The sequence below is a fragment of the Equus caballus genome, chromosome 11, assembly GCF_041296265.1.
Source record: "Equus caballus isolate H_3958 breed thoroughbred chromosome 11, TB-T2T, whole genome shotgun sequence".
Taxonomy (NCBI): Eukaryota; Metazoa; Chordata; class Mammalia; order Perissodactyla; family Equidae; genus Equus; species Equus caballus.
The window spans coordinates 29,105,340-29,124,212 of record NC_091694.1 but is presented as its reverse complement, the minus strand read 5'-3'; the positions used below and the strand labels follow the sequence as shown (position 1 = coordinate 29,124,212).

Sequence of the window (18,873 nt, the reverse complement as noted above, 5' to 3'; positions counted from 1 at the left end):
AGGTTACCATTTGAACAAGCCCAAGCTAGCCTATTGAAGGTGAGAGACTAGTCATTCTAGACACTCCAGTAAACCTCACTGAAACCACGTGAATAAGGCAGCCCCAGACAAGCTGCCTGCTGACAGCAGAGCTGAGCCAGGATGTTCAAGACCAGAAGAGCTACCCAGTTGACCCATGGAATTGTGAGGAAAATAAATAGTGGTTGCTTCAAGTCCCCAGATTTTGAGGTGGTATGTTACATAGCAAAAGCTAACTGACACACAAAGAATCATAGAAATGGTAAACATGTTAAAGTTTACCCAGACACTAGCAAAGTGAATAGTTTAAAGAACTATCAGCAGGATTATTGACCAGACTCCCCTCCATTCCAAAGACGAGGTGAAGTTATCAGTCTTCTGTACTCTTATTGTACATATCGTACTATGTTGTTATTTTCTTTCATTGGTGTTCCCTCACTAAACCCTATACTCTGAGGGGCAGAGATCAGTTATATCTTGATTCTTGTTCTATCTCATTATGTTTTACAATGCCTGGTATACAGCAGGCATTCAACAAATGTTTGTTGGATAAAACGACTAAGATAACTGCCATCATTTAAGATGATAACAAAAGACATACTGGTCTCTGAAGATACTTTAAAAATAGCCGAGAATTCTAGCTATATAGATGACTTACCCAGGGCCATCAGGTAGGACCTGCACCCTTCCCTATAATAATCTATCTGACTCTGGCTGTTGTATTTCCAGCTGCAATCTTGACTTCTCAACAAAGATGAATCCAGTGCTCTATCGTGGTTAAACCATCTCAGGCTTTCTCAGGTAACTCTCCTTCAGGTGTGACCCACCTGGGCACTAGTAGTTTTCAATGACCTCACAGATAGACACTAGATAGTACTTTGAGTGCAATGTGTCATGGTAAAATGAATATTAGTATTCTTATTAAACTGTTTCCTGAACGTATGTCTTTGCTCCATAACCAAAAAGTCTATATTATTTTCCAAATACTGTGTGACAACATGTTGAGATTAATTTCTTATCAATCATAATTAACATTTTTTCAACACAAACAGGAAAACATCTCATTCCACTCGATAGCAGCATAATACCAAAAACAAGTCTATCTGACTTAATTTTACTGAAATCTAATTTCTACTACATTGCTTTTTTCCAGAATGGATTCATTTTCACTCTCAATTATCTATCCTTCCTAAGGAAGCGTCAGTAAGTAGACCTAAAACTGTGGTTCTACTTGAAGCACATGCAGAAAATGTATGTTAAAAATATGAAAAAAAGGTGGGGCTGACCTGTTGGCATAGTAGTTAAATTTGTGTGCTTTGCTTCATCTGCCCAAGGAGTTCACTGGTTTGGATCCCAGGTACAGACCTACACACTGCTTATCAAGCCATGCTATGGCAAGTGTCCCACAGATAAAGTAGAGGAAGGTGGGCACAGATGTTAGCTCAGGGGCAATCTTCCTCAGCAAAAAAGAGGAAGATTGGTAGTGGATGTTAGCTCAGGGCTAACCCTCCTTAAAAAAAAAACTATGAACAAAGGCATGAAAATATTGAAGTACCTTCCTCACTTACCTCTCCCCAGCCTACACCCCAATCTATTGCTAAAAAGGGCTTGCATATTATGTGACTTGAACCTAAGGTTACATCCATATTTTTTTTAGGTTAAAGAAAAGTCCTTAGTCAGTCAAAGATAATAAACATGAAATTGGAAAATACATTTCCTCAATTCTGTAGCCTGGAAAGTCATTTGTTCTCTGTGATTTCAGGTTTCTTATTACTTTGAACTCATTTTGATTGGGTCCCAGATGTAATTGCCCTGCTTTGGCTCCTACCAGCTGAAGCTGAACTCCAGCACTTTTCCAAAAACAGCTCTGCAACATCATCTTTTCTGTGCATGGGCGGACTATCCCCTGAAGACAACATGGAGGCCCCCTTCTCATTTGTATGCACAGCTTCTGTAAGGAAGCAGCAGTGTAAGATCTCATCCAAACATCTTATTTTTTTTTTTTATAGCTATAGTACATTTGATTTACAGCTACTTCAGCAAACTGTTGTACTCGTTATCGCTGTAAGTCGGGGCACTTATATCCTTTCACTTTCCACATGCCCTGTATCATTGCAACTTTTAAGAGACTCTAGCAATATATCATTGACAAAATCAGAACCAATTTAAATTTTTCAGTCCATAATTATTCCAAACTGGATAGAAAAGAGGTTTTGTCTCAATGCTGCCAAGGTACTCAGACTATACTGATAAAATTCTTAGGAGTTAATTTAAACAAAAGTTAGGCAACTGTTATTCTAACAAATTTAATGCCAAATGCACATTATCTGAAATATTTCATGGACTAACACTGGGAATAAAAAGTACTGCCTAAAACTTTAGAGATGCTTAAAGCTTGCCTACAGAAACATGAATCTAAAGTTTCGAGAAATGTCTGTATTCACAACAGAAATAACTTCATTAATTAGTTGACATGCATGTTGACATTTCGTCAACTGAAAGGGTCAAAGTTAAGCAACTAACAAACCTTGAGATGTATTGATTCACATACCAAATGATCTATGGGTAAATCTTAGGAAAATCTGATTGACTTGTTTTTTTTTTACTTTCTCTCTTTCTTTTTTCTTTTTTTCTCTTTTTTTGAGGAAGATTCGCCCTGAGCTAACATCTGTACCCATCTTCCTCTATTTTATATGTGGGATGCCTACTACACCGTGGCTTGATAAGCAGTGTGTAGGTCCACACCCGGGATTTGAACCAGTGAACCCCTGGCCGCCGAAGCGGAGTCTGCAAACTTAACTGCTATGCCACTGGGCCGGCCCCTGATTGACTATTTTTAATTATCTCACTCTCCCTACTCAATTTATAAGCAAAATCACAAATCTACCTATAGATGGATTGGCTCAGAGAACTAAGTGTTCTATTATGTGTTCAGACAAAAGAGCATCCATGCCTGAATCAGTTCCAGGAATCTATCATACTGCACGGTGACTATAGTTAACAATACTATATTGTATACTCGAAAGTTGTTATGAGAGTAGAACTTTAATTTTCTCACCATGACAACAACAACAAAGTGATAATCATGTGAGGCAAAGGATGTAACTAATCTTATCGTGGCCAATTAGTAAGAATCCCAATTTTAGTATTTTAATCTCATTAATTTAAAATTTTTTATTGTGATATAATTGATATATAGAATTATGTTAGTTCCAGGTGTACAACATAGTGATTCAATGTTTGTATATATTGCAAAAGAGTCACTACAATAAGTCTAATTAATATCCAGCGCCACACGTAGTTATAATTTTTTTTTGTTATGAGAACTTTCAAGATCTACTCTCTTAACATAATTTAATTTGACATTTTATCAAGTTCTTCCTGTGTTATTACATGGCACCACATTTTATAATGAATATTAAAGGCATTGCTGAATTGAAGTTGCTGCTATTTTGGAAGCTGACTACAGAATTCTTTTGTGGAATGGAAATATTTAGGTATTCATCTTTGTGGAGCTATTTGCTTACACTGATGGAGCACGCTGGGATATCTGTAATGGATGTGGCATTTGGCATATCAGTATGGAGAGCTATGTAAAAACATATAAGCTTTGGAAGGATGAGATTGGCCAGAGACAAAGGTGGTACAAGAAGAACCTGGTGGCACAGGAGGTTTGTAGGAGGCCAGCAGAATTTAGCAGAAAAATCTGCCAAAAATATTTGGCTGGGGAAATTTTCCCAAGAACAGAATGTCTATTTGATCCAATAGTTATCTTTTCTATTGTGCTGCAATAAAATTGCCCCTTCTCCACTCCAGTGCTGTTTACCTCAAATTTTATTTAAAAGTTGTACACACCTAAATGGCTTCTGAGTACTATTGGGAGTGGGGAACGATAAAGGAAGATGGTCTGGGGACCATGTGTCAACTCAGGAGACACAGGAAAAAGGAGCATCTACAATTTTTTTAAAAATTATTTTTCGTAAGTTTAAAAAAATCTTAAACTTTCAGAAATGTTGTACAATATGCTATATGATACAAGGAAGACTTTATTTTTTGGAATAACTTGAGTGTAAATTACCATATTTCTTCATCACTCTGGACTATTTCGTGCATATTTCCTATAAGCAAGGTCATTCTCCCATATTGCCCATACCAACATCAAAATCAGGAGATGAACACTGATACACTGTCACCAAATAATCACTAGATTTCATTCAAGTTTTGCCAGTTTTCACAACAATGTCCTTTAAAGCAGAAAGATCCAGTTCAGCCTCACGTTTTGCATTTAGTTGCCATTTTCCTTTAGTCTTCTTCAATCTAAGACAGTTTTTCAGTCTTTCCTTGACTTTTTATATCACTGAAATTTTTGAAGAGTCAAGGCTACTTTGTAGAATATCCCTCAGTTTGGTTTGTCACAATTATATTCAGATTATACTTCTTTGGTAGGAATAGCACTGAAGTGATGCTATGTTCTTTTTCTCTTAGATCCTGTCATGTGTCACACAATTTAAGTTTGTCCCATTACTGATGATAACTTTGATTATTAATCTAAGACAGAGTCTGCCAATTTTATGTATTATAAAGCTACTAATTTTTCCTTTGAGATTAATAAGTATTTTGTGGGAGATACATTGAGACTATGTAAATGTCCTCTTTCTCACCAAAATTTTAATACATTAACGTGTTTATTTACTTCTGTATGGAATCAAGGATTCTGATTTTATTCAATGGGTTACACTTGTTATTTATTTTGGTGTCAAAATGTCTTAGACTTGTCGAGTAGGAGCCCCTTTATTCTTGTTCCTGTGTCTTTAGGCGTGTCCACAACAATATAAGAGGACATTACTTTCCAACACCATTAGATTTTCAGGATTATTGTGTATTTTCTTTATCCCAGGCTGGAATCATCCATTTCTACAAGGAGGCTTGGTTCCTTTTAAGTAGACCATAATATTTAGAAAACAGTATCTGGGCTAGATATGCTTATTGAGATCAGGGTATCACGGCACTCAGGCCCTGTCAGTGTACAGAGCCAGGGTCTGTATGTATACACAAACACACTCACAGTATCTCTCTGTCTATCCATCAGTCATATTTCACTCATCTCATATATGTAGAGAGAGAGAGAGAAAGTTCACAATCATATTTCCAATTTAATCCAATGTAACTCCAACATCACATTTCTAGGGGTACATTCTAGTTTTCCCCCTTCCGTGTTTGTAACTTCCTTCAGCAGTGGGGAAGCTGTCTCTCATTAGCTCTAATTCATCCATGACTTGCTCACTCCACCATTACAGAAACAACCTCCTCTTGCTATCGCAAGTCCCACCCCATCCCATGTGGACACCCTCTTCACCCCACTGGAATTCTGACACCCTGCTCTGAGCCTCTGTGCCCCCATCTCACCTTGCCATGTACTCTTAACCTACTGGCTTGGACACTTAATTGTTCAGGAAGGAAAGGGAAGGGAAAAAAGAGGAGGAAGAGAAAGTAGAACAGAGACAAATGTTTAAATAATGAGGTCAAAATTAACTGAATAGTAAATCACCATGAGAGGGCATCAGGTAAAACAGAAGCTGTTTGGAAATTTCTCACAAGATATGAGGTAGGAGGAAATCCAAAAATAGTAGTTAGTATATGAATTAGAATTAGAATCAAAAAAGTTTCTATGAAGAAGTCTTCTCTGAAGCAATGGAACAATTAGATATTATGCCTGGGACATCTCTAGACACAAATATGAGTGAGACAAAGACTATCTTGAGCAAGTCTCTTTTATTTATTCATGCATTCATTTAATTCATATATTCATTCAAGTATTTGAGTGCTTATGATTTGTCAGACATATCACAAGACATGAGGAATACAAAGATTATGATTGAGTGGCCTTTCTTTCCCCTTCTAATTATTTTCCTTTCAGCCCATTCCCCTCCCAATAACTTGTTGTTGATGAATCTCTCTGCTCAAAAAGAACAAGGTTTAATAAATTGCTTATATCTTGGCAAACGTTCTATTAATGGTTGACCTATTCCAGATGGATTCAAATTTTATAATATGATAGCAGGAGGAGGATGCAGAGAGAGATTGTGGAATATCAGCCACTGTAGCATTATTGTTATTATTGAAAATATTTAGCAATCAGTACAGCAGAAGACCAATAAAAACAGATGGCAGTTATCAACAACTGGTACAGCCACATGAGTGTACTGACTAAATGTTAACTCTGAATTTGGGGTAATTGAGAAAGGAAAGCAAAAACTCAGACTACAGTATAGGTTGGAGACTGAAGTATCAATCTGGGAATACATGAGTACAAAGCACACTGTTTGGGCTTGGGAAAAGCCAAAGAATTGAGAACATGACTCCTGAGGCATGGCAGGTAGATGAATGAAGTGGGGTCTAATGGTGGAAGGGTTTATTCAGTTGAGGAGATGAGCTTTTGGGCCCAGATAGTAAACTTTCTACCTGTGCAGTGACAGAGCAGAAAACAGATACTGGAATTTGGGGTTGGGAAAAAAGTTTTCTTTCTTTCTTTTTTTAGCTTTATCAAGATGTACTTAATATAGAGAAAAACTGTGCATATTTAATGTGTACATTTTGATGAGTTTGGACATATGCATAACCTGTGATATATATCTCCACAATCAAGGTAACAAGAACATCCGTATCCATCACCTCCCGAAGATTCTTGTGTCCCCTTGTGCTTTCTTTCTTTTGGTGGTAAGAACACTTAACATGAGATCTACCCTCTTAACAAGTTTTTAAATGCACAAAACCGTTTGTTAACATAGGACTTATTCATCTTGTATAATTGTAACTTTATACCCGCTGAACAACATAGATGGACTTGGGGACATTATGCAAAGTGAAATGTCAGTCACAGAGGACAAATACTGTATGATTCCACTTATATGAGGTATATAAAATAGTCAAACTCATAGAATCAGAGTGGTGGTTGCCAGGTGATGGGGGAAATGGGGAATTGTTGTTCAAATGGAGAATGTTTTCCATGTGAAATTTCCAAAAGTGTTGCTGATAGATTATTTGCTATTAATTAAATCTCTTCCTAAAACTTAAGTTGAGTGTTTCCAGCAGGGAAAATAATATCGGTTGTCCTACATTCTATGAAACCCACATCCTGTGGGAGGTGTCAATGCTGAGATGCACGATAACTTCCCAAAGAGCTACTGGACTCTTGTGGCAGAGGCTCATCTGCCTTATATAAAAAATAGCATTCATCTATTCTTTCAACAAATACTGTTTGAGTGTGTGCCAGGCTAAGTGGTAAATGCGTATCCTTCAGGGAAGATAGTGACCAGATCTGTTTGATTCTTGGGTTCTCTCTGTTCCCAACTCCAACCAATCTTCCTTTCCTAGAAACAAGGCTGCTGAGACCAGCAGGCAGCTGGCTGAGAGGGGAGTCCTGGCCTCGGAGAGTCTGGGTCTAGGGTAATACTGGTTTTCCCAAGACTAGCCTGATTTTAACACTGAAAGCCCCAGTCCCAAGAAACCACTTAGTCCCGGGCAAACTGGGACAGTTGGCCACTGCAGTGGGGAGAGCTGGGCAGAGATTTTTCCCCTATGGGCCGGGTTGGAGCCTGGAAGGTGATGTCAAAGAGCCTCCTGGATGAGGCTCTGAATAGGTCCCTCAGGAAGAGCCTGGCCTACAGAGATCGACGTATCTCCAGACATAAGGCTGATATATTTAACTTCGCAAAAATTAAAAATCTTTGCATTGCTAAAATATCTTACACAAAATTGGTAGGCAAATATTAGACTTGAGAAAACCATATTTCCAGTTAGGTGCCAAAGCATTACAAGCTCAGCTCTGGGAATACAATATTTAGCATGTAGCCTCAAGACCAGTCAGAGAGAATGAAACAGCCATGTAATATTAAGTGCACGAGTTCACTACTCTGAGAAATTGTATAAATGAAACATTGGGAGAGCTGTGTAACTAGATGGTTGAGACTGGTGGGTTAGCCAGGGCTTCTCTGAAGAGGTAACACGTGACGTGATCTGAAGGATAAGTCAGAAGGACTCTGGTGGAAATTTCTGGAGCGGAGTAGAGGAAAGCAGGAAGGAGAGAAGTCTAGGGTGATGAAAATGCATAATCTGAGGCCCACAGAATCCTGCTCTATTAACAATGAAATACATGAAAGAACATGATTTGGTGATTTCATGAATGCATAAACATTTCAAAATCATTAAATTATGCAATTTAAATACGTGCAGTTTATTGCAGATCAATGACACCTGAATGAAGTTGTGACAAACATTTGGCCCAGATCACAGGATATCAGGGTGAAGGGCTTACATTAAAGCTTTGGGTTTAAACCAAAAACACTGAGAGGTCACCAGCGGCCTTTAAAGAGAGAGGAGACCCAATTACTTTTGTGACCATATCGTGCATATACTAATAATGATGGCTATTTTTTCACCTGTGCTACTTATCTACCAGAGACTGCTCTAAGCACTCAATTCCTTAAATTGCTCACAACCATAGAAAGTTCTATTCTCCTCATTTTACAGTTAGAGAAACTGAAGCAAAGAGAAGTTATGAAGCTTACTAAGGTTCACTCTGATTTCAGAGTCCACACGCTCAACCATTGAGCCCCACTACCTCTCAACTCTATGTTAGCCACTGAGAGCAGGATAAAACTCTCATGAGCAAAGCATACAACAGTTTGCAAGATGCTTTTACAACATGATCTCATTGAACGCTTCTGATGACATAATAATGTAGGAGTTTTTAATGCTCTTTTTACAGTTGAACAAATTGAGGATCAGAAATATTGAGCAGTTTTCCTAAAGGAATAGAGGTTACATAACTTGAATCTTGGTCTTGTGATTTTGAATACAGTACGCTGTTTGCAACCCACACTTGCTAAGGTCAAAGGAAAATTACACTGGATGGAGTAAGCAGGTAAGGAAGACTTTATTTGAGACTATTGCAATCAAGGTCAAGACTTGCAATAGAGGAGAGGGATTGAACTCAACTTCACCGAGACAAAAAGCAGGAAGTTTTTAAGCTCTGGGGTAAGGTAGTAGAAGAGTACTACAGGGAATTAGGGGGTGGGTGGTCAATATAATTAGGGCATCTGGCTTTGCTAATTGGCTCTACCCTCCCACAGAAACTGGAGGTAACGGGCACTATTTTTCTTGATGATTAAATTTAAAAGTGATGACTCCCAAGTCCTTGAGAAAGACATTGCTGGGTTGTAAAACTGGCAAGTGACTGGAAGAAGATCTACATTTCAAAGAGGCAGAAATGCTTTAAGAAAAGGGAGGTCAGGGGCCTCTATTCAGGAAGAAACCTGTCTAAAGTTTAGTCAAGTTGGAGAGACCATCAAAGCCATCTTGGTCACTAAGTCTACTATCTACACTATAGTTAAAGGTATTTACATTGAATGATGCTAAATAACAGTCAGAGAAGGTTGGTGAAACATCATCAACACAAGTAAGTACTCTACGGGTCTCTGTTTTCTTTCTAGGTCCTGCTTAATTCACTTCCTCCAGGAAGCCTTCCTAGTCTCACATTGTAAAATGGTCTTGTAATAGCCTCACTTCTTTCAAAATATTTATCACATCTGCAATTAGTTGTTTTATGACATCTTGTTAGAATGTCTGACAGTGTGGGCCTGGGAAGATCTGGTACACCACTGTGTCCCCAGTGCTTGGAACTGTGCCTGGCACTTAGTAACTGAGCCATACGTGTTTCCTTAATGAACAGATGAGTAAGTGAGTCAGGGAGAGATAAATGTGAGAAAAAAGCTGAGAGGAAATTCTTAAGGATATAGTAGACTTTCAGCTAAACCATTAAGGATTTCTTTTGGCACCGATTTAATTGTTTCCGTAAACTTGTGCTCTTGGGGGTGCATCCTATTGTCACTGGCAGACTGAAGGTTCTACAGAAATAGGAATGACACCATTCCCATCAGGATATAGGTTCACCAAAGAGAGGGGCCTTATGCCCCCTTATCAGACTCTTGTAGGCAATCTATAAAGATGAACAAGGCTTATTAAGTTATATGACTGAACGGACTTTTTTGAAAGGAAAAGTGATAAAGGTATTTATATCATTTATAGGGTTGCCTTTCTACTCCTTTTGGGAATCTTAGTTCTTCATGAAAGTAGTTTCCAGTTAGAAGGTAATATACATTCGAATACTTGTGTTGGGGTCATTCTATAAAGAACATTCTAGAAAGCAAGACCGTTACAGGGCTGAAATCTAAACACACATCCCCACTGAGTGTCTTATTGGATGTAGGCTAATGCAGAGACGTGATTATTAGTGACAGCCCAAGTCACGTATAAATTCAGGCTTCTGAACCATAACAACAAATACTGATTTACCCTATGGAAGGTTCAAAGCACTATACTATTGATGAAAGGATACGTAGAGTAATAAAATTGGGTCTCATTGGAAAGCCTGATTTTCCAAATGTTCCAGACAATCTGGCAGAAATTTAAGAATTTCTTCAAACATTTCCACTGTGCAACTGGCACAGGGAGTGTTGCCTTGGTTCAAGCAGTTCAGAGCTGCAAATATTTTGCTTTTTCCATTCTCCCCCTGATCCCCACCCACAACACTCAGCAGTTCATTGAGTCACAGAACAATTCAACACCTCTCCACAGCCACAGAAGTTTCTCAGTATTTGGGCATGATAGGAAGTTTAATAAGATAAAAACAACTAATTAAGTAAAACTACCACAAAAAACCACCACACAATTGACATCTGGCACTTTCATGGTTGTCAGGTATCAGCTAAGGCAAGCGAGTTTTATATTCCGGTTTTAAAAATAGCAATAGCAGAAATCTCTCTTATTAGATCAGGAAAGATGCTTTTCATAAAACGACCTCATTTCTTCTTCCCCTTATCCTCACATTAAATGAATCTAAAATTGCAGTTTATCAAGAACGATCAAGTAACCACAGTTAAGAAATATAAAGGAAACTTCTATGCCTTTTAATTTCAACCCAGGATATTTAAATCAAGTTGAATAGGCCCAGATTTAAATTGAGATGACTGAAAGCAATATATTTTAGGTTAGTATTGTATTTTTGTAAGTATTAATGAGGGCGTTCAGTATATGGGTAGGAGATTTGGGATTTCTAATAATAGAATACCTAACTGACATTGGTTTTAAAACTATGGACACATTATGTCATGTAACAATCGATCTTGTGGTAGATGGCTCCTAGGGTTCATGGATTTTGTAGTGTAATGGTATGGAGGTACTGGTCACTTTCTGCACAAGTGCCTTGGTTTTCCCTTCATGATCTCAGGATGGCAGTTACAACATAACCATTGTTGGTTCTATATGATAAGAGCCAAAGGCAAGAATGGTCATGTCATAGTACCCAATTATATTTACTAGGGAGGAAAAAATGTTTATTCTATAGAAATCTCTGGAATATTTGCCCTCCTTTCATTCACCAGGTTTGTAGCACATACCCATGCATAACACATTCACTGGAGAAGCAGAGAACGGCCACGAGTGACTTAGTTGAGCCATGATCATTCACTTGCAGGGACTGTAGAGGGTCACGTTCTTTGATCATATGGAAATAAATGGGGGTTCTGTTATGAAGAAAGAAGGGATGAGAGATAACAGCTGTAAGATAGGCAAGCAAAACAGATTTTTGGAGTATCAAATGAAATGGTACATGCAGAAATGTGTGTTAAAATGTAAAATCACTTCAGATCCATAGTCATATTATTAATGACCTGAATTAGCTAACAGATAACCAGACTCAGTAGTGTTTTACTAGACATGTGCCTACAAATAGATAAGTTATTTAAAACTGTAGTGTTCAGATCTCACAGGGTGTGGAAAACTTTTCCAAGTGATTTTGATGAAAATCCTTTCTTAAGAACTATTGATTTAGATGACAGTGGTAGAGAAAGAAGACAGAGAAGGTACGTGTTCTAGCTGCATACAGTAGATTAAACATACATCATTTCTCTGTTCCCTTTTTGAGCCCCAAATAAAACAAAGATGTATAAACAGACAAATAAAAAAGAGAAGGATTCAGAGATGAGAGCTATCTATAACATTTGGAACAATGGCAAGCAGATGGGAAAAAACAAAACAAAATAGAGCAGGAAGGGTTGTAAACCAACTGCCTACAGCTCATCTACAGAAAGCTGCAAAGATACAAGATTTACAGAACAGAAGCATGAAGAGGCTGAAGATTAGAAATACCATGTAGTGCTGAAGTCAGGGGTGAGGAATGGGTCCAAAAAGTGAAACATTAGATGCAAGTTAGTATGGAGAACAATTAGGTGCCCAAATCCTTTCCCATTGAAGCCAGGCAACTACTTGTCCCTCAACTTGATACAAGAATGGATGATCTCTGGTTAACCGTAGAGATTGTGGGAACACCAGGCAAAGATGAGTAACAAATAAAGATGAGTAACAAATGAAGCAAACTTAGAAACAAGCAAATAAATTGAAACTCTAAATAAGTGACAGTGATGTGCCCAGTTCCCCTTATCCAGTCAGCTACCGAGATGTTGCTAGACATGCTAACACCTTCCACCACTACCCCACCTCAGACAGGAAATTAGAGGATTGTTCTTTGGAAAAACAGGCTAGACTAAGAGAAAATACTGAGAGGTATTGGCAATATGGCTTCAGCGCTCACCCACCCTTTGGTGCAGTCTTCCATTGACCGAGTTCACTCCAAAAACACAGCAGCTTTCCAGTTCCTCACTCCTAAGTGTCATTCCTAGTTATGAGCAGGCACCAATAATCATCAGCCATTAAATAAAGATTTTTACAAGAAAAAGATCAAAGCAAAGAAACACACAACCAAACAAAAAATGAAATCAGAGGAAAGAGAGTCAATGCATGGAGCAGAGAAAAATTAAAAAAAAAAATAGGCCACCAAGAAATAAGAAGATACTGTAGCCGTGAAATAGGATAAAGTGTTGTAATTTAAGTTAGCTACTAGAAAACAAGAAAAGGTTCTAGGGGCCGGCTCCGTGGCCGAGTGGTTAAGTTCGAGCACTCCGTTGCAGTGGCCCAGGGTTCGGATCCTGGGCGCGCGACATGGCACTGCTCGTCAGGCCACGTTGAGGCGGCGTCCCACATCCCACAACTAGAAGGACCTGCAACTAAGATATACAACTATGTACGGGGGGGTTTGGGGAGATAAAGCAGGGGGAAAAAAAAGAAAATGTTCTCAAGTGGAATATACTTGTACATAATATATTGATAATCCAAGTAAAAAATATAATAGTAGAACGATTAAAGATAAAGCTGAGAAAACATCACAAAAAGTCAAAAAATAATTAGCTAGAAAATAGAATAATTAGAGGTTCGCCAAAGAGGCCCAATATCCAACTAATAGAAATTCCAAAAAGATAGAAGGGAAAATAAGGGGAGGACGATGTCCATAATATAATTCAAGAAAACTTTGCTGTCCCGAAAGCCAAATATTCCCAGATTGAAAATATCTACCAAATGTTTAGCATGTTGATTGCAAAATGATCACATAAGTTTACATGAGTGTAAATGCAAAATATTGGAAATAAAGAGAGTGTACCAAAAGCTGCCTGAGAGAACACAACCAACACCACCACAAAAGGAATAAATAATATGTAAAGGATCTCAAAACAGACTAATATCAGGTTTCTCAACTACACATTGAACTCTATGATGGAACACTGTATTTAAAAATCTGATGGAACATAATATCCAACCTATACTTCTATAAGTAAATTATGAACCAAGTGTGATGAAAGAAACGAAGATATAAACAGCTAAATCTCAAATAAAGGTACCCCAGATGTGTCCTTTATCTGAAAACTTTTGGAGGATTTCCTCTATTAAAATGAGGAAATGAATTAACCGAGAAGATATAGGTTCTAGAAAACAGAGAACCAATAAAGTAGAATGAGTCCACAGTGATCGTGAAAGTGAAATCCAGGATTACAGCTATGTTGTAGTCCCATAGAGAAACCAGATCAGATTGGAATAGCATGATACAGAGATCCAAGAGAGTTCTGTCAAGGAAAAAAGGCACCCCATAAATTATCTGATACTTTGGATTATATTTGGAGATGTTTTAAAGTTCTATTAGAGAGCTTGGTAGATACAAAGTAAAGTAATAAAACGAAAAAAAAAGGGGGAGGCTAATGTGTTTGAAAACCAATACTGATACTTTTGTAGGGAACATGGAAGAAATCATTTATTATGGGATAGAAGAAATAAAAACAGTGATTTAATTTTATGTTTCTTTTATATATAGCTGATTAACTCTAAATGCAATTTGTGAACCATTGCTCTCTCCTACCCTGGTTATATACTTTGAGACTTCACTCAATGTACTAAAACAGTTTTTGGCAACTTTGACCTTCATATTAACTTTGATGATTACATTCCAGAAGGACAATGACAGGCTTTGAACTAAAACAACTTGATAACAATCCTTTTCTAACATACATATATGACTAATATGATAGCTCTATCACTTATCCTGTGGAAAAGAGAAGAGTCAAATTCAACTTATTTGGTAAGTTCAATGTATTCATGTCTTTTCTGACCCTTTTAATGGGTGTCTGGTTAGTTCACAGGCCATCAATTCAGTTTTCTTATCAATACAAAATGGGATATTTAAAGCCCACTGCTTAAGTTGATTTGCTTCTTAAAAAGAGTCATGTCTCTGATTTTGTACTTTTCTTTCAAAAGAAAGACTTACATTGTTTCCACACATAGTAGTAATTCATTAACAGTGTCTAATATTGAAAATATTGAATTAACAACATTAGCATGGTACTTGGAAATATGCAGGTGAATACATACATACAATAATTGAAAACAGATTTCCCTGGACTGCTGTTTGCTCTCCATAAGAGTCGTGAATGCTATCTAGTTTTTAAAAGTGTCTTACACATATTATCTAATAAATGCAAAAATTAAATTTAAAATAGAAAAAATGTATAAGCAATTTCAAGGTGAAAAGCAGACAATTATATTCCTACAATACAGAGATAACATCTTGAAGTATTCTATCATTTCATGTTTGTTTATATTCTTTACAAAATTGAGAGCTTACTACATATTTGATCCTGGTGTTTCAGTTCTTATATTTGGAGTATTTTCCTTGGCGTTATTCATAAAATATGTGACAGTTCATAGAAATTGGCTTCTTGCTGCCTTATATAAGAAAGCCTTGTTTCTTCTGTGTATTCTTTCATTCAACAAATTTTTTTAGTCTTACAAGATGTCGGACACTGTGCTTGGCACTGGGATAGAGCCTTATATAAGAAAACTGGTCTGAGCTCTTGGGAAGCTTACATCCACTGAAGAAAACAAATGAATAATTACCAAACATGAATAATTACCCAAGTGCAATTGGGCTTTGTATTCATTCAGGGTAAGTATATGATATTGGTAGTGTCTAGTAAAAGAATCTAACTAACCTAGTTTGAGAGATCAGAGAAGATCTCCTAAAGAAATCACATTTAACCTGAGACTTGGAATAGGATTCTGGACAAAGGAAACAGCGTAAGCTATTGTTTATGAGCCAAATATTTTAAGCAAAGCACTTATTTGAAGGAATTCGGAAAAAATCACAAATTATGTATATTCCATCTTAATTATACCTGAGAATTGCCCTTGGAATTGAACTGACACCTGGTCTTCTCCTATTGCCTTGTCTCACGATTCTTGCTGGGTGCTTAATAATCTGGGTTATTATAGAACTAAGTAAACTCAGAAACACTTACTTAATTGTAGATCCAATTTAACTCATAAATACTTAAATCTTACCTTATATTGCAAGGCATGGGTTACGTAATGTGAAGGATTAAGAGTTAAATATGATATGTTTCCTGATTTCAAGGAGCTTAAAATCACGCTTTCTAACCAAAAGAGATGAAGTCTAATAGAATCATCCCATAGTTTAAATCAGACTTCATAATTTGTGAATTTTTATTTTATCTGTATTATTCTATTGATTATCATAAAAAAGGCAACATATTTTCCCATAATGAGAAAATTTTGTCATAATCATATTGCTCACTTTATTTCTTACCCATTCAGATGAATTTATACTCAGTTTTAAAGAATAATTAATACCTGAGATTTACAAATGATATTCAGATCCATACTCATCATGACCAAGTGAATTAGCCTACTTCAGCAGAGGACAAAATAATGAAACTAATTTTGCTTCTTGAAGTTTCAGTGCTAAATATTAAAGAAAGAAATATAAAGTATTAATTCCGTTGATTTGCTGCTATTTGGATCTTTCAAAATGTTTCCCCATAAATCAGCAACTTTAATTAGCATTCTGCCTTTATCCGTAACCTTAGATTTAAAAAATGTATAATTCCACTTAGCTCAGGCTGATAGATGGCACAATTACTTTACACACATTCATTATTTGCCATATGGAAGAGGAATGTTTGTAAGCTTCTTGAACATAGGGCCAAGTCTTCTGCCTCCTTTTCATTTCGCTGAATAACCTTGACAGTGGAATGGTTAAAATGGAAAACCCCAGACAATGAAGTCCTGGTGGAAAATTTAACAGTGGGCACATAATATGAACATTAAGTAATTGCTACTTCATCCTCTTCTTTCTCCTTTTCTTTTTTTTTGTCCTCCTCCCTCTCCTCCACTTCTTTTTTTTCTTCTTCTTCTTCTACTTAATATAGTAGTGCAGCATGACTATAGTAATTTTAGAAGATATATTGAGGTCGTCCTCAGCTTAAAATATGTTCCTTTCCTCATAAAACCCATACCTGCCTCTGTCATTTTAGGAACTGGAGGCAGAGGGGAGAGGAGAACAGAGAGAAAAACCATCCTTGAGTATTGGGAGGTAATTGGAGCAGGCGATTCTGTATTGTATATTTATAAAGAAAAAGAACCATAACAGCTTCTAGCAATATTTATATATATCACACATATACTACATACATACACACATATGTATACATATCTGAACTAGAACAAAATAAATGTAGCAAGGATAGATCTCAGTTTATACAAACTAAGGTTTTCAGTACAATATTTTTTCATTATTTTTCTAAGATATGCTGTATTCGTATTGATTCTTTTCTCTACAAGTTCAGAAAACCTCACGAGAAATGGCTTAAATGATGCTGAACTTACTATCTCCATACCAAGAAGTCCAGAGGTAGGCGGTCCAGAGTTGATTAATTCCGATCGGAATGGTGCTATCACATTCTTTCCTTCCTTTTGCTCCATTTTGTCTGGAGTTGGCTTTTGTCCTCAGCCTTTCTCATGATCAAAATTCTAAGCAGAAAATCCTCCAACAGCTGAAGTAGAAAGAGAGCAGTTTCTTCTCACATGTTGTTTTTCAGCAGGGAGGCAAACTGTTCCCAGACTTTATGGACATTTGTGTGCATTCTGTATAATTTATGTATGGTGACCTTCTTGAGGAAGGAAGCTCACATGGGTGCTTACTTTCTGCTCTTACACTCCTTTGCCCCTTGTTTAATTTACGACCTTTTCAGCAAACAGGAGCATCATACCCCCTTTACACGGGAGGACAGCATGCTGTGTCTTCCCTCAACCAATTAAATCCTGCACGGTTAAATACTGACTCATCACCTTCTCGATAATAAATCAGAGTAGAGTTCATATGTATTGCCTTTCTGTTAATTACAGTAGTTACAATGGTTCAAATGCCCAGAAGAGTACAAATGCAATGATTATTATAGAAATAGGTTAGGTCCTTCCTACATATTGTCTTGCTTTGATATGTGACATCAAGCTGGGAATAAAGAAAACATCAATCTAGTAAGAATACATTATGATTTGTTTGATATTTGGAAAGATAAGCTCAATGATTTTCCCTAATGAATTTATGTTAAAAACCAAAAAGAACTTAATAGTACCACCTTCCTAAAATAATTTAAAAGTAACTAGTTATTCTTTTTCTGTTATTATTAGTTTTACAACCATTAACAGATAAAAATGTTATCTATAGTTTCAATGTCTTTATAAATTGTACAATACTATACAAGTATGTTGCAATTACTATACTAAACAATATACAAAATCACTCCCTTTTCAAAGCTTTCCTTCCTTTTAGCAGGAAATGATGAGTTTTGCTTCCATTCATCTCAATAAGATTTCAACATTTTTTTATACACATGACCTCTTTATTTTTAAAGTCTTTTTAAAGCCCCAATTATTGAGGGTTTCTGTCCACCCTATAACTGGAGAGTAGTGGAGACATAGGGAATATTATCTAACAGTGTTCAGCTTCTAACTCAACTAGGCTTCAAACACGAATTGCATTTCTGGTGAGAGCAACCCGCTGCTTCTCAAGTCTAAGGAACAGTGACGGGTGCTCAGTAAATGTTTGTTGCAAGGATGAGAATCAAATATCCATAAGCAAATGGAATATATTGTATAGGTATGGGGGCTGGGTATGAAGAATGGCGTTATACTGGAAAATAGGACAGGAGAGGTGGAAGACGTGGCTATATACCAATGCTGGTTATTCACTACTATTTGTATGACATTCGGGAAATTAATAACCTATTTGAGCTTCTTTTTTTTTTTTTTAGATTAAAACAACAACCATTTTACTATTATTTCTCACAGTTTTGTGGATCAGGAATTTAAACAATGAGGGAGACTTGTCTCTGCCCTAGGGTATCTCGAGATACAGCTGGGGGCTGAAACAGCTGAAGACTGGATGGCATCTCCCTCTCTCTTTCTATGTATATATGGTCTGTCTAGCATGGCAGCCTCAAGGGAATTTCACTTCCTATATAGTGGCTCAAGACTACAACAGCAAGTGTCCCAAGAGACCCAGGCTGCGAGGCTTCTTATGACCTAATCTCAGCGATCCTAGAACATCCCTTTCAT

General features: G+C 37.0%; 1 long non-coding RNA gene across 2 annotated transcripts in view; it reads right to left on the bottom strand.

Annotated features, from left to right (window-relative positions):
- The window catches only part of LOC138916349 (uncharacterized), a 48,963-nt gene extending 31,575 nt beyond the window's left edge, over positions 1 to 17,388 (bottom strand). Inside the window, exons 1-2 of one of the 2 annotated variants that reach the window (XR_011423553.1) lie at positions 17,143 to 17,388; positions 11,475 to 11,600 (exon numbers count right to left, since the gene is read on the bottom strand). This is a non-coding gene — a long non-coding RNA (uncharacterized lncRNA). The remainder of the gene's footprint in view (positions 1 to 11,474; positions 11,601 to 17,142) is intronic. The other variant, XR_011423552.1, reaches the window with a different exon arrangement.
- Between the last annotated feature and the right edge of the window lie 1,485 nt (positions 17,389 to 18,873).